We start from the raw sequence: 14,862 nt of genomic DNA, 5'->3' as shown, positions 1-14,862 counted from the left end.
GTCAAATTCCAACAACATAACTCCTTTGTCACACAACAACATATTTATCTAAGTAAAAAATTATCTCAAGTATTTTCCTCATGATTCTTTGAAAAAATCACTCTCGGCAACACTATATGACTTAATACTCCTTATATCAAACTCGACAACATAACCTTCCAATACATTGTTCAGCTAGAAATCTACAATGCACGAGATCTTATTTCCTAGAGATTTTACCCTTCGGATAAATTTTGGAGTCCAATTTCATGGTACAACAAGGTGCCATTTTCCAACTTTCTTTGATAAATTTTGCAACCACTCGCCAAAAAAAATGGGATCTCGGAAAACAGAATTTCATGAAAATATGTAATGACATACCTTTGCAACCATTGCTCAGGACTGATTCGTTGATTTTTGGGTTGTTCCACCACAAATTCGTGCTTCTTCAATTACACCCATTGTTGTATTTATTCATTAATAGGCCTCTATATCCCCTCCAATTTCATATCTCAGTCCCGACAACAAATAATTTGTTGGTGTGCATAGGGAAAACTCAATTTCAAAATCAATTAGCCAAGAAAACCCTCAAACATTGGCCCTCTCTGAAACACCAGCAAGTAGGTGAAGTCTCACCTAAGGTATCTATGAGGGATTTTAAGAACCTAGACAATTTTACAGTGATAAAGGAGACATAGATCCTACACTATCACTATTACATTCAACATATCGTTACTTCTGTTATTCATAGAAAAAATAAAAAATAAAAAACTTATTTTGTGTAGTAAATCCATCATTAACAAGCATTCCATATAATTATAACAACAAAAGCAGACAAATCATCACATAATGCACAAACACAAAACATAACCCAAAACATATATTCTATTGTAACTTTAAATTCTTTATTACAATCCTAATTGTTACAACTCATGAGCCTAATAGATCAACATTATAGTGTAATATCATATCTCGGAAGCATACAAATAATCACTTAATCAAGTACTAATGAAATCCTTATTTCCTTTTATGGCCTTAACCTATTTAGAATTTTACATTTATGAGCAAGATGACCAAAAACCCTATTTTACTATTGGTGATAAATATCACTGTGGGAAAAACCCTACAAAATAAGCCTAATAGCTTTCCTTATTTTCTGGCATCCTGCACATTGACCCTTGGTCGATATTCTTGCGCACTGACCGTTCTGCGCGGTGCTCTAAAACGGATACTCAAAATGCTGCTCCAACAAGAAGCTTTGCCAAGGAAATTTTTTATCAATATATAAATTATTTGAAAAAAAAAATGACGTGTAATAAATATATGGTTTAAAAGTTTGATGGTTGCAATGGATTTAGGTTAGGTTCAACTACATAAAGTATAAATGAGGCTTGATTTGTGAGCAAATATGATATTTATGATAAATGAAGTAAGATGTGTAATGCAATAATCTTTTCATATTATTTGTATTTCACATCCTTAATAGTTTTTTATATATTATATGTTTTTCTAATGGTAAATTCAAAGCTTGTTAATGTAGTTTCACTTCAAATGAAAGGCAATTTAGATCATTGTAATTTTTCATGTTATTTGGAAAATAAATTTAAATATTATTAATTGTTTTATATTATCTTTTTTCCTTGTTAAATGTCAAAACTTGTAAAAAATCTCTCACTGAAAATAAAGCTTTGAATTAAAAGAAAAAAAAAAATGAAATTATACTAATGTTAAAATCATACCCTTATAACTTCTAAAAAAAAAAAAAATTAACCTCACAACATGCTAGTTCATAGTGGTCGACCATTCCATTTCGAGTAAAAAAGAAAGGTGTGGTCTACGAAATTCCCCAATGGGGTGCATTTAAGTTTAGGCAGTTTGACAACCTGCATGATTGCCATGTGTGAATGGGGAGTGGACAATCAAGAAGCTAACCGCGAAGAAGGAAAAAAATTTACCACTTGTTCAATGGTGAGGTACGCATGGCTTCTCCACCAACTCTACAATATCAAAGGGGATCCCTTGTCTTGTCAATTTAAAGCAGGGAAAGTCGAGGCAATATAGTTTCAATCTGACATTCCCCTCATTATTACGATCTGGCAGGTGAGTTCACTCAAGGCGGTACCTCAACCACATCCACACATATTATTTGGGGTGTTAAATGCGAGCATGAATATGTGTGCCGCAACACCCACTTTTCTTGCCTTTGTTATTGCTCCTTCAAACACTACATCTCACCCATTATAGTCGTTAGTAAGGAGTCTACTTTATAAGTGTGGGATTATTACTCAAGGTGGTGGATTATATGTTTTTTTCTCATCGATACACACTTATTGCTCTCCGTGGTAGCTTACAATAGTGGCTCCTTGCTACTCAACAATCACCAACCAGGCTTGATTTCTTACTTCCATTTCCCTATTTTGTTTTCATGGGTCGTCTTAACTTTCACCTGACTATCCTTTGAACTGGCACGAAGTTTATTTATTGTAATTGTCCATGTTTTTTAACATGTTCATCCATAATACAATGATAGTTCCATCCTTCAAAGTTGTCGTTGTACTTCCCTCTGCTTCCTCTCATGTTCCTGAGTCAGTCGACATTTCATTTAGTTGCCTAGTCTTTGTTTGTGGGATGTGGTATCCAAGAACTTTTCCCTTGTGGTTTTGATTATTGGTTCGAGTTTCGGCTCTATCAGCCAACCTTAACTCTTTAAACCGGTAGTGTTTTGTTTCTCTTTGGTAAACAAGTTTCAATTTCTCAAATTGTCCCCTACCAGCCAATATATCGCCTCATTTGGGTGTCAGGTCTACGTTTGGTTGTTTTATACACTTGGAAATTTCCTTATTTTCACTCTCACGACATCCTCCTGGAGTCTCATTTCAATTATTGTGATATGGCACAACTCTTTACACAATCACCTTCCTCTTACCTTAGCACTTAGGTTTGGGTATTTCACTCTTATCTTGATTTCGGCACTCTATAGTTCTATCTCAACCATTTAGTCTTGGTGTATAATTTCGAATTGTTCCTTCCCTCAGTCTAGGGTAATGTTGCTTGAGTGGTCTTGCAACTTGAATTTTCCCCTCTTCCTACTCATACTTTTTGGTGTCAATCCCTATCAGGCCAACCTCTGTCAACAGTGCCAATGGCGCCACGACTCCATCAACCCAGTCGACAGGGAGGCACGTCAGGTGCTTCTTCCTCTCAGTGCCAATGCCTTTTTGGATGTCATTCAATGACTTATCATTTCAATGCAGTACCCCCTAGAGATTATAAATGAAATTATTCAGTTGGAAGCTAAATAATTTGGAAACATAGCTTACCGTTTAGACTCAGACTTCACTGATTTAACACTCTGATGGATTCCTGATACGGGTAAATTCTGGAAAATGAGACTCTATTTTCTACACTCATTGGCTCTACACATGCAATTGGACACCTTGCTGCATATGGTAATAAGAGACAAGCAAGTTGATAACTATCAACTATTTTTTGGGCAGGAGGAGATCAAAAGGATCCTCCAGGACATACGATACAACTTGGATGATTTAGACTCCAGGATGACCCAGGTGGAATGTTGTGTGGATTCTGACTTAGACTCTATCACTGGTTCACAACTTCCTACTCCAACTGTCATCACCACATTGACAAAAGATATTGTTGAAGGTAATGTCAATGAAGTTTCTCCTCAAGGAAACGTCAATGAAGTTTCTCCATTTATTGTTCTAGATTAAGTATCGATTCTCTTGGTTTATTTTGGCCTATGTTTAGTTCTTCGTAAAGTTTACTCTGTATTTATGGCAACTTTCATGGTTTACTGGTTTGTAGATGTTCATGGTTTTGTTTCTATTGTCAAGTCCCTAATATCCACTATATGGAATTTTGGATGGGCCACCTTGTTTTATGCTACTATGCATGTCCATTTTGGTTAGATGTGGACTATTGGGAACAAATGATATAGAGACTATTAACTTGCACGAAGTCCACACAAAGTTTTCTGGAACAATCTCGTTATCGATGTAAACTTGGTTTTCTTATAATACAAATATTATCATATGTATTACAAAAAAAAACTCTAATAAATTAATAATGACCAAAAAAAACTATAATTTCCAATAAATAAAATGAAATAAAAATATGAATGGAAATTTAAAAATAATAAGGTAATATAGATCTATCTCAACTTGTGATCTCAAATTGAATGCAAATTTATTGGTTACAAAATCTAAAATGTGACAAGACATTTTTAAAAATTTGATTTCCCAAACCTATCAAATGAAAAGAAAATATAAAAAAATAAAAATCGTTTTGATAATGTCTTTTGGATCAATCACATTTTAAGTTGTTGGTCGACGTTTCGAACCAACTAATGTGGTTCATCCTTAGGACCAAGGTTTACATATTATATTCACCTTTTTCCTAAGGATGAACCACATTAGTTGGTTCGAAACATCGACAAACAACTTAAAATGTGATTAATCTAAAAGACATTCTCAAAATCAGTATGTATCACAAAAGTCTAAAATAAAGCAATAAAAATGTTTTTTTTTTTCTTTTTTTAATGGGAAATTTGTTCAAAGTTTCCACATCACATTATGGACACTTCCCTCTTCTTGTATTTTGTATGTGGCAACCTAAAAAAAATATGCTCCCTTAAAGTTTAAGAAATTATTTACTAAACTAACTATTTTATTATGTAAGTTGAGTTTTTTCATTAATAAAAAAAGAGTATAGATTACAAAGATTTATTGTCTACCTTGGTCTGCCACATGGGAAACCAGACCAAAGATAGAATGATAGAATTTTACCCAAAAAATGAGTTTCTATATTCTCGTCTAGTAAAACAATAATAGGACTAAAAATACCATGGCTTATCATCCACATAGCAGGTAATAGCAGCTAACATATACCCAATATCTAGATAAGTAGAACTAAAAAAAAACAAAACAAAACAAAAACAAAAAAACAAAAAAAACCAAAACAAAAAAAAAACAAAACAAAACAAAAAACAAAAAACAAAAAAACAAAAAAACAAAAAAACAAAAAACAAAGAAAACAAAAAACAAAAAACAACAACAATTATGATCACAATTTTATGCATGTGGCCATTCAAGATGAGGTGGAAAATTCTATGGGATCGGGACACCCAACACTATATGGGGGCTCTATTCCTTTACCACACAGAATAGTAGTCTCCAAATGAGCCATGTAATTATCCATATCATTAAAAAGTCGTTGGAGCTCCTCCATTATGAGAAGGAGATCATATTTGATGTTATTCTTGTTAAGAATAACTTTGTTAGTAAGTGACTTTAGATTCCAATTGAGTTCAATTATATGGATGTATTACTTTTGTCTCCAATGAGTGTGGCCCATATTAGGCACCCAATCACCATGGATAAAAGTTTAGAGTTTGAGTGGTGTTATCTATCATTAAGAAATTCTTCCTTTGCCTCATGGATTTCTTGTTGGATTTTTGGAGGGGTCTATGCGTATAACCCAGCTGAAAATTAAGCGTTGGTGCATAAACAATAGCCATTATGTTCTCCTCTTCTCGTAGCACTTTTATGTGAGAGATTCATTTCTAGGAATCGAGCTGAGAGCCCAAGAAATGGACCCAAATATCGAAGAGAATCCAAAATCACACTAGTCGAGAGTGAGAAAAACCTCCAACAAAGAAAGTGAACATAATGGGAAATAGTCCCAAGAGGCCAAAGGCAAAGACGACCCCACCCAAAACTAAAGAAAGAATGTTAAGAGAGGGAGAGTATACCAAGAATAACTCTCTAGTGGACGAAAACAAGGAAAACGACTTTAAAATATAATACAAGCCCAAACAAAGTAAAATAAATACTAGCCAATGAATAAAAAAATATTGGATAAGATACTTGAGCCAGTTAATGCCCAGAGATGCCTACTATTGAAAATGTAGCAAGGAATGGATTCTTTGACTTGTTCCTTAGTCAAAGATGGTATTTTGAATTCAATCTCATAGTTGCTTGAGTTAGTTGTCAGTTAGCATGTGTGATGTGGCCTATCATTTAGTTATAGTCAGTTAATTCGAGTTAGATGTCATGCAGTGAGTTGTGGACTAGTTGATGGCTAAAATTAGCTATCTAGTGGAGTTAAACTCTAGTGTCTATTGGTTGAATGATCTCCAATTCTAGAATAGAGATAGAATTGAGTTTAGTTGAGTAGTTGTCTTTTTTTAACTCAACTGACTCTCATTTAACTGCAACAACTGCTATTTTTACACCTAGTAGGTCAAGCAATTTGAATTGCATATTGAGATTGAATCAAGACACATATCTATCTATTCAATGTACACAATATTTTGTGGGGGAGCTTGAGAATAAATTAGAGCAAGAGGCTTGAGGATCAAGTGGAGCAAATTCTATTGGAAATTACATAAGGAAATAGGAGGATTTCCTATTTTTAGGGGCTATATTTGTACTAAAAAATAGGAGCTCCTAGCAGGCCTTATTTTCCTAATTGTTGGGAAAGTCTTTTGTAGAGTCGATCACGATTGTAGGAGGCTTCAAACTTGAAGCAAATTCTTTGTAATAAATGAGATTTCTTAGTTGATAATACAAGAAAGAGGGGTTTTTCCCACTTGGATTCCCCAAATAAATTTTGGTGTTCAATGTGTGATTGTGATTCTATTCTTTGTTTTTTCGTAGAATTTTAGTAAATAAATCTTGTGTATTTTGCAGATCAGCTTTCTCTCAATAGTAGTTGTAAGGTTTCAAGGATTTTATACATGGTATCAAAGCTGAAAAAATGATAGAGGCCAAGTTCCTTGATCAAATTCAAAACACATTGAAGAGGAGATCACTTGGTGCAGGGATTCTACAAATCATTAAAGAAATTTTGAGGTCAAACAAGGCCCTCAAAAAAAAATGTACAAACAAAATCAACTTTATAAGAACCAATATGATGGTGTCAACCATGGGGGATGACTCACTATTTTCGAAGTAAAAAATTAAAAAAACTAAAAAAAATTACATTTTCAACTCATATTTTCAACTTCTCTCCCTACGGTTTTATTACATCTCAAATGAGAGCACTCTTTGGTTGAAAATTTTAATTCTTCATCCAAGGAGTACCCATGTTGTATACTCTTGATGGACCCTGCTACATGAAAAATGAGAAAATACATGAAAAAGGTGATTGCAATCACGTTTTTTCATGTATTTCTCATTTTTCATGTAGTCGGTCCATTGAAAGTATGCAATGTGGGTAATCCTTGGATGAGAAAATAAAATTTTCACCAACAAATTATCCCGCTCGAAATTTGAGTAAAATAGTAGGGAGATAAGTTGAATAAGTAGTTTTTTTCTTTTTTCTCTCTAACATATGATGATGCAATCTAATCTTATTTTATTATTTTAACTATTATTTTATAATATTCCTTAGGAGGCCCATTTTAGACCTCAAAATTTATCTAATGAGTAGGTATCATGGCATTCTATGGGTTGAGGACAGAGCATGCCTTAGAAGGAACTTTGAATTTATGTGCATGGAAGGACAGGATGGAGGTTGTGTTAGATGATAATGGATTTTTGGAATACGACAACATTGATATTCCTAAACCTCCTGCATTAGATGCTCAACAACTAGCTCAATGGAAGAAGAATATTGTCAAAGCTGGGAGGATGATCCTAAAAGGAGTTAGAGATCATATTATTCCAAATTTGCATGGGAAGGAAACAACTTTCCAGATATGGAAGGCCCTTACTGATCTTTCCAAAAGCAATAGTGATGCAAAAAAGCATTGCTTTGAAGAATAAATTAAGCAGCATTCAAATGGGCAAGGGTGAGCCCATTGTTCCACATATATCTAGGCTTTCTCAAGTGACGAATGAACTTGGACGTGTTGGAGAGATAGTTCCATCATCAAAGCTTGTGAACCTTGCTCTTCTTGGGCTTACAAAATCATGGCATAGTTTCCAGGATGTTGTGAATGGCAGAGATAAGCTCCCTCATTGGGAGAGATTGTGGTCAGATATTGTGCAAGAAGATATAAGGAGGAATACAATAGATGGAGTCTCAGCTAGGACTGGTGTGGAGGAGAATTTTTCTTTAGCTAGAAAAGGGAAGAAAGCCAAGGGTGAGAAGGCCCAAGGAAAAACCGAGTATAGTCCAAATGGAGGCAAGGAAAAGAAGGATCTTAACAAGATCAAGTGTTTTAATTGTCGTGAGTTTGTACATTATTCTCCAAAATATCCAAACAAGAAATTTAGCAAGTATGTTGCAGGAATAGTTGGAGGAGAAGAACTCTCTTCTATGTTTGAATTGGTTTTCTCCTTAATAGCTTGCATGGAAAGTTCAATACGAGGTAATGTGTGGTACATTGACTCAGGGGATTCATTCCACATGATAGGGAACAAAGATCTCTTCAATAGTTTGGAGGAGAAAGACATGCAATTCCATATCGAGCTTGGATATGATGCCAGATACTTGACCGAAGGAGTTGGTACAATGAACTTTAAGAGGGAGTCTAGTTCCCTTCTCTGTCTCAATAATGTGATGTATGTTCTAGGATTGAAGTAAAAATTTGTCTCGATAGTAGCCATTGAAGAAACAGGGTATGATGTAGTATTCAGCAATGGGAAGGCCTACTTCAAGCATTTTTCTTCAAGATAGATCAAGCCGATTGGTGTCAAGATCAAGAGCCTGTACAAATTGGAGGTAGATGCATGTGCAACCTTGAGGAGAAAGGTATATATTTCTCAGAGTATAGATGTGGTGGTTGAGCAAGAGCAGGATAGAACTCTTAAGATGGAGCCTTAACCAGTATCTCAGTGTCAATCTAATCTAGTTGGTAGTTGGGACGACTAGTAGGATGGTGATAAGGACCAGTCACAGACTTCTAGTACAAGGAGAGTTTGATCCAAGTGGTAGAGGAATTGGTTAAGGGAGCTCAAAAGATATTTTAACCTCCCAACACCAAGAAGAACACACCCATATACATAGGGTACATGGCTCTTTCTAGTTCATAGGGAGTAGTTGCAGCAACAAAGAACTTGGTAAAATTGAACATAGATCCAGGTGGATGAGGTTCTTCCAAGAAGCCCTTCCTCACTAAGAGGGAGTGTTGAAAATGTAGCAAGGAATAGCTTCTTTGACTTGTGCTTTAGTCAAATATTCTAATTTGAATTCAATCACATAGTTTCTTGAGTTCGCTATTAGTTAACATGTGTGATGTGTCTATCGCTAAGTTATAGTCAGTTAATTCAAGTTATATGGCATGCAGTGAATTGTGGACTAGTTGATGGAAAAAATTAGCTATCTAGTGGAGTTAAAATCTAGTGTGTGTTGGTTAACTGATCTCTAGTTCTAGAATAGAGATATACTTGAGTTTAGTTGTGGGGGAGCTTGAGAAGAAAGCAAAGAAAGAGTCTTGAGGATAAAGCAAAGCAATTTATCTTGGAAATTGAACAAGGAAATTGGAGGATTTCCTATTTTTTAGAGGCTAGATTTGCACTAGGAAATAGGAGCACCTAGCAGACCTTATTTTCCTGAGTGTTGGGAACGTCTTGTGTAGAGTTGAGCAGGATTGCAGGAAGCTTCAAACTTGAAGAAAATTCTTTGTAATAGATTATATTGCCCAGTTGATAATACAAGAAAGAGGGGTATTTCCCAGTTGGTTTCCCCAGATAAATTTTGTTTTTCTATGTGTGATTGTGTTTCTATTCATTGTTTTCTTTTCGTAGAATTTTGGTACAGAAATCTTGTGCCTTTTGCAGATTAGTTTTCTCTCATTAGTAGTTGTAAGGTTAGAAGGATTATATACACCTGTCATTTCCTAGTTCCTCATACACCATAGATAAATTACATCTGTCAAAACTAGTGACACTCCCAATGCTACCAATGTCATGCCAAGAGCTGAGAGGAGTCCTAATAGGAGGGAGAGAAAACTGAGATATAGGTCCTGAGAATAACCAACCATTACAAGCACCACTATACAACATATATTTAAGTATAAGGAAGGAAGATCCAGGCTAAGAGGGCCTGGTTCTTCTCTGAGGAAAAAGTTAATATAACATTGCACAAACCCATGAATGCACGAAGATAAAAAATAACAAGTTTATATAAAATCAACCAAAAAACTTGTGGAGATAAAAAAAGTAAGAAAAAGAAAAAGAAATAAAACCAAGCGTAAAACCAAAGTTGTGTAGACATCATGAGCCCAACTTAGAAAACCAAAATAATTCAAGACACCAACCCTTTGGTCACTGAGTCATCACAGTTGCATTTAACATAATATGAATCGAATGAGTATGGTAATTAAATTGGATACCACGTATCTATCCCTTAGAGAAGGGTGGAAGCCATGCCGACCTCCTCTACTATGTGAGGTGACCACAGGTTGTCCCCTTAACCCCTTTTTTCTTCCCTTCACACCCTAACCTAAGTTCCTTATTGAATGTTATTTCTAATATTCTATGTGTTAATGTTTTTCTTCTTTCTTTTTCTTTTTTTCCGAAGGTGGCAAAACCTATCAAACTCAGGTGTCAAATCAACAGTGAGGACAGCCATCTCTGGCTGCTATCCGCGAATGTCGGTTTGACTCATCACTGTTATCAAGGAAAACCATGCCACCTGTAATAACCCGCTGGTGGTCCGTAAGGGAGCAGGCTTTCACTCCTGCCAGATGCCTCTAGGTCTTGGGCCGTTAACCTGTTTCCTTACGTCCGAGGAAGACGAGCTCTTAGCCAAGCAGAAGCAGTTTTACGGCATACTCCAGGCCGTATGTTTTTCTTCTTTCTACTTAAAAAGGTATTTCAATTGAAATTAAAATATAATAATAACATGTTATAATAATATATATTAATATAATATTAAATATGAATATTTCAGTTAAAAGAAAACCATTTCATAATAAATAAATAAAAATTATAATTATAATTATTTTATCGTCGCTCTAAAACTATGTGCAATGTTTTTATAAATAAACAAAAACAATTAAACATAAAACTATGTTATTTTTTTAAATAAACCAAAAGATTTAAATATTAAATTTTAATAATAAAAATTAATATAAAATAACTAAATTTTAAACATATATAATACATTTTAGTTTCTTAATTTAAATGAACATCAACCATTTATTAAATTTTAAATTTAATTACGAAATTTTCTAAATAAATAAAATTATTAATTTTTAAAATCAATGAGTAGTTGAGCAACCGATAAAAATTGATAATTAAGCTGAACAATTAAAGGAATTGCCATAAGGCATATGGACATAATCAACCTAATCTAGTGGTCAATTGATGGTTATACTAAATCAATTACAATCATAATTAGTTGAAAAATGGCTAGGAATATTGAGATTCTTAGGCTCTTGGGGTAATGGTATTCAACCACCTATATTGATTCAAGAAGCTACAAATTAGGGTTTTTTGTGCCTATAAATAGAGCATCTTGCAAGGTTGATGAGAGGTGATGAGATTATGAATATTCATGATTGTTAGAGATCGAGTGGTGTATGAGTGCATTGGTCTTAGGTGTAGACCAAGGTTGGCATTCATTGTAATATGGTTTTGATATTCTATCAAGAATATAAGAATGGTGAAGATCAAAGGTTATCTAGTTTTCCTTATTGATGGATTCCAGAGTAAAATATTTGTGTGTTATGTGAATATTTATGGTGTGTCATTATCTTTGTTATCTTATTTTATGCTAATTGAGCTTCAAGTTTGGTTTACATGTATAGTCGACTATGTATTTGGACTTTTGATATCTAAAGAGTAAAACGGTGTCTTAAGCACAACATATGGTGGTATCAAAGCTCATTTAGATTGCAAATGGACACCTCTATTATTGAAGTTCGAGGATCTTGAACCTAGATCCATTTAAGAACGTCATTCTTGAAATGTCTATTTGAGTGGGAGTCTTAAGATACATTTTTAGTTAAAGAAAGATGAATAACAATACAAGAATTGAGATAGAGAAGTTTAATGGCTATAATTTTGAGCTTTGGAAGCTAAAATGGAGAATCTCCTCATGGATCAATAATAGTGGATCATTATGCATCTCAAAACACCTCCAACTCGAATTTTGATGGAGGATTGGGAGAAACTCGAAAGAAAATTAAGTAATATGATTTGACTTTGTCTTGAAAATTGGATTCTCTTAAATATCTCATGGGAAGACACTGCCAAGAAACTATGGGATAAGTTGGTAAACTTATACCAATAGAAATGGTTGGTTAATAAGTTGTTTCTTCAAAATAAATTTTATCTTCCAAGGATGAGAGAGGGTGATTTTGTCTTAGAAAATCTAGATGAATTCAATATTGTGATCAATTAGGTATAGTGTGAGAATCTCTATTATGGAAGAGGAAAGGTATATCAGTGTGTTGTGTTCTTTTTTAAACTCATGGGATAGTCTAGTCATAGCTATTGGGAATGATATGACTACATTGACTCTTGATGAAGTGGTGGCATCTCTATTATCAGAGGAGATGACTAGGTAAAGGAACATGGAAGGATTGTCCAAATATGCATTGTCAATAAGAGGTTGCCTAGTTGATAAAGGAAAATGGAAATTCTCCAAAGGGAGATCTATGTCAAAAGGAAGATCTAAATATCTTACTAATTTGATAAGAATATGTTGGATATGTGGTAAAGGGGGCCATTACAAAAGAGAATGTAAGTCAAACATTTTTTAGCAGAGAAAGTGATCTGATGAGTAGTCAATTGAAGGGATAACTTCTTTGGATGAAGGAGGGATATGTTTTTAGCTTTCACAAGTATAAAGGCAGATGACAATGAATGGTTGATTGACTCAGGAGCATCCTATTATATGACACCCCGTAGGTAGTGGTTCTATTAATATGAAGAATATGATACAGGGGCTACCTATCTAAGGGATGACTCAAGAACTAGAATAGTCAGTTGAGGTTAATTGCAACTAGTATTATAGGATGATTGGAGCAGAACATTGTTAGGCGTACTACATATTTTGGGTTTATTTAGGAATCTAATATTTATTGCTCAAATGGGTGATTCAAGTGTGCATCCCATATTTGAGAAGGATTTCTTTAAGATGTCTCATGGTGTGATGGTGTTGATGAGAGGTGTTTGGATTAGAACATTGTACAAGTTGGTCAGGAATATCGACCCAAGGGGTTACAATAATACAAATTTTATTGAAACTAGCGGGTTAGCCTCTTGTCTAGTTTACAAAACCATGTTGTGGTGATAAAGGTTGGGACAAATTAGAGAGAAAGGACTTGGAACTATGCAACACAAATCTATGATTGAAGGCTTACCTAGTAACTCTCAAGAATTCGATTTTTGTGAACATTGCATTTATGGGAAACATAATCATGTGTCAGATTCCTATATAATGCTATAAGGAAAAAGATAATTCTAGAGCTAATTCTAGTGATATATTTGGGAAAGTACTTGTACATTCACTAGGTGTATCTGTATATTATGTTTCCTCTAATGATTATTTATCAAGGATGACATGTTTATATTTCCTACAGAAGAATTCTACAATTTTTGAGAAATTTTAGGAGTTCAAATATCTTGTTGAGAACCATATAGATAGGAAGATAAAGGTGTTAAGAACTGACAATGGAGGTGAATTATGTGGTAAAGAGTTTGAGAAGTTCTATAAATAGCTTGGAATAGTATACCAAATGAATACTCCATACACTCCTCAACAGAATGGAGTCATTGGGAGAATGAATATGATGTTGATGGAAAAGGCAAGGAGCATGCTCTATAGTGCAAGATTGAAACAAGAATTGGATGAAGGTAGTCGACACTATGTGTTACTTAATAAATAGGTCTCCACCATCAACATTAGTCAATAAAAATCCATATGAAGTATGCTTTGGTAAAAATCCATCACTCATACATCTCATATATTTGTGTTATGAGGCATTTTTCCATGTTCCAAAGGAGAATATGACAAAGATGGATAACATGGAAACCTATTGTATTTTTTTCATCTACAAGGTTTAAATGAAAGGATATAAGTTATGGGATCTAGTGACAAGGAAGAAATTCTATAGTAGATATGTGATATTCAGGTAAGTTAGGTGTACATCCAATACTAAACGGACCCCAAAAAGGAGAAATGAAAATTAAATTTGTTGTTTGACTTAAAATCAAAGGAAAGTGACTCAAATGAGTTGAATGAGTCACTCAAAGAGGTGGAAAAACATAATCTAGTTCTGATAAGGCTTGGTTGAGTAAGACAAGAACTTGAAAGTTATACCCCACCTAATTTTGGTTTTCTTTTGTGTCATCTTCCACTAATGATGAACCCATGCTAGTAAGGGAGGTAACTGACTCAACATAGGGCACACTCCCATTGAAATCCATAAAGGAAGAAATGGATTCCTTGCACAAAAATAAGATATGGGATTTGGACAATTTACCTAATGGAACTTGGAAGCTTGTTGGTTGCAACAGGATATTCATGAAAATGTTGAACGCAATAGGTCAAGTTGAGAAGTACAAGGATCGATTGGTGGAAAAAAAAAGTCCCAAGTCAAGGGAGTTGATTTTGGCGAGATATTTTACTTTGTTTGAAAGATAACTTCCATTAGAGCACTAATGTATTTGGTTGCAACAATTAATCTAGAGATAGAGTAAAAGGATGTAAAGAAGATTTTTTCATGGTGATTTGAACAAAGAAATCTAAATGAAATAGCATGAAGGTTTTGTAGTAAAGGGAAAGGAGAAGTTTGTATACAATTTGACGAGTTTCCTTTTTATGGTTTGAATAAATCACCTAAGATTTCATACCGGAAGTGTTGGGTATTTTTTTTGTCTTGTCAAAGAAATACATCCAATTTTAACATAAATGATCAACTATGGTAATTCTTTTTATTTAAAGGTTATCGTGCAAAATATGTGT

The sequence above is a fragment of the Pinus tabuliformis genome, chromosome 4_1 (assembly GCF_031772625.1).
Source record: "Pinus tabuliformis cultivar Carrire ecotype Pingquan chromosome 4_1, CPIR1, whole genome shotgun sequence".
In the NCBI taxonomy this organism is placed as follows: Eukaryota; Viridiplantae; Streptophyta; class Pinopsida; order Pinales; family Pinaceae; genus Pinus; species Pinus tabuliformis.
The sequence above is the reverse complement of the archived record's forward strand: the minus strand, read 5'-3'. Positions refer to the sequence as shown.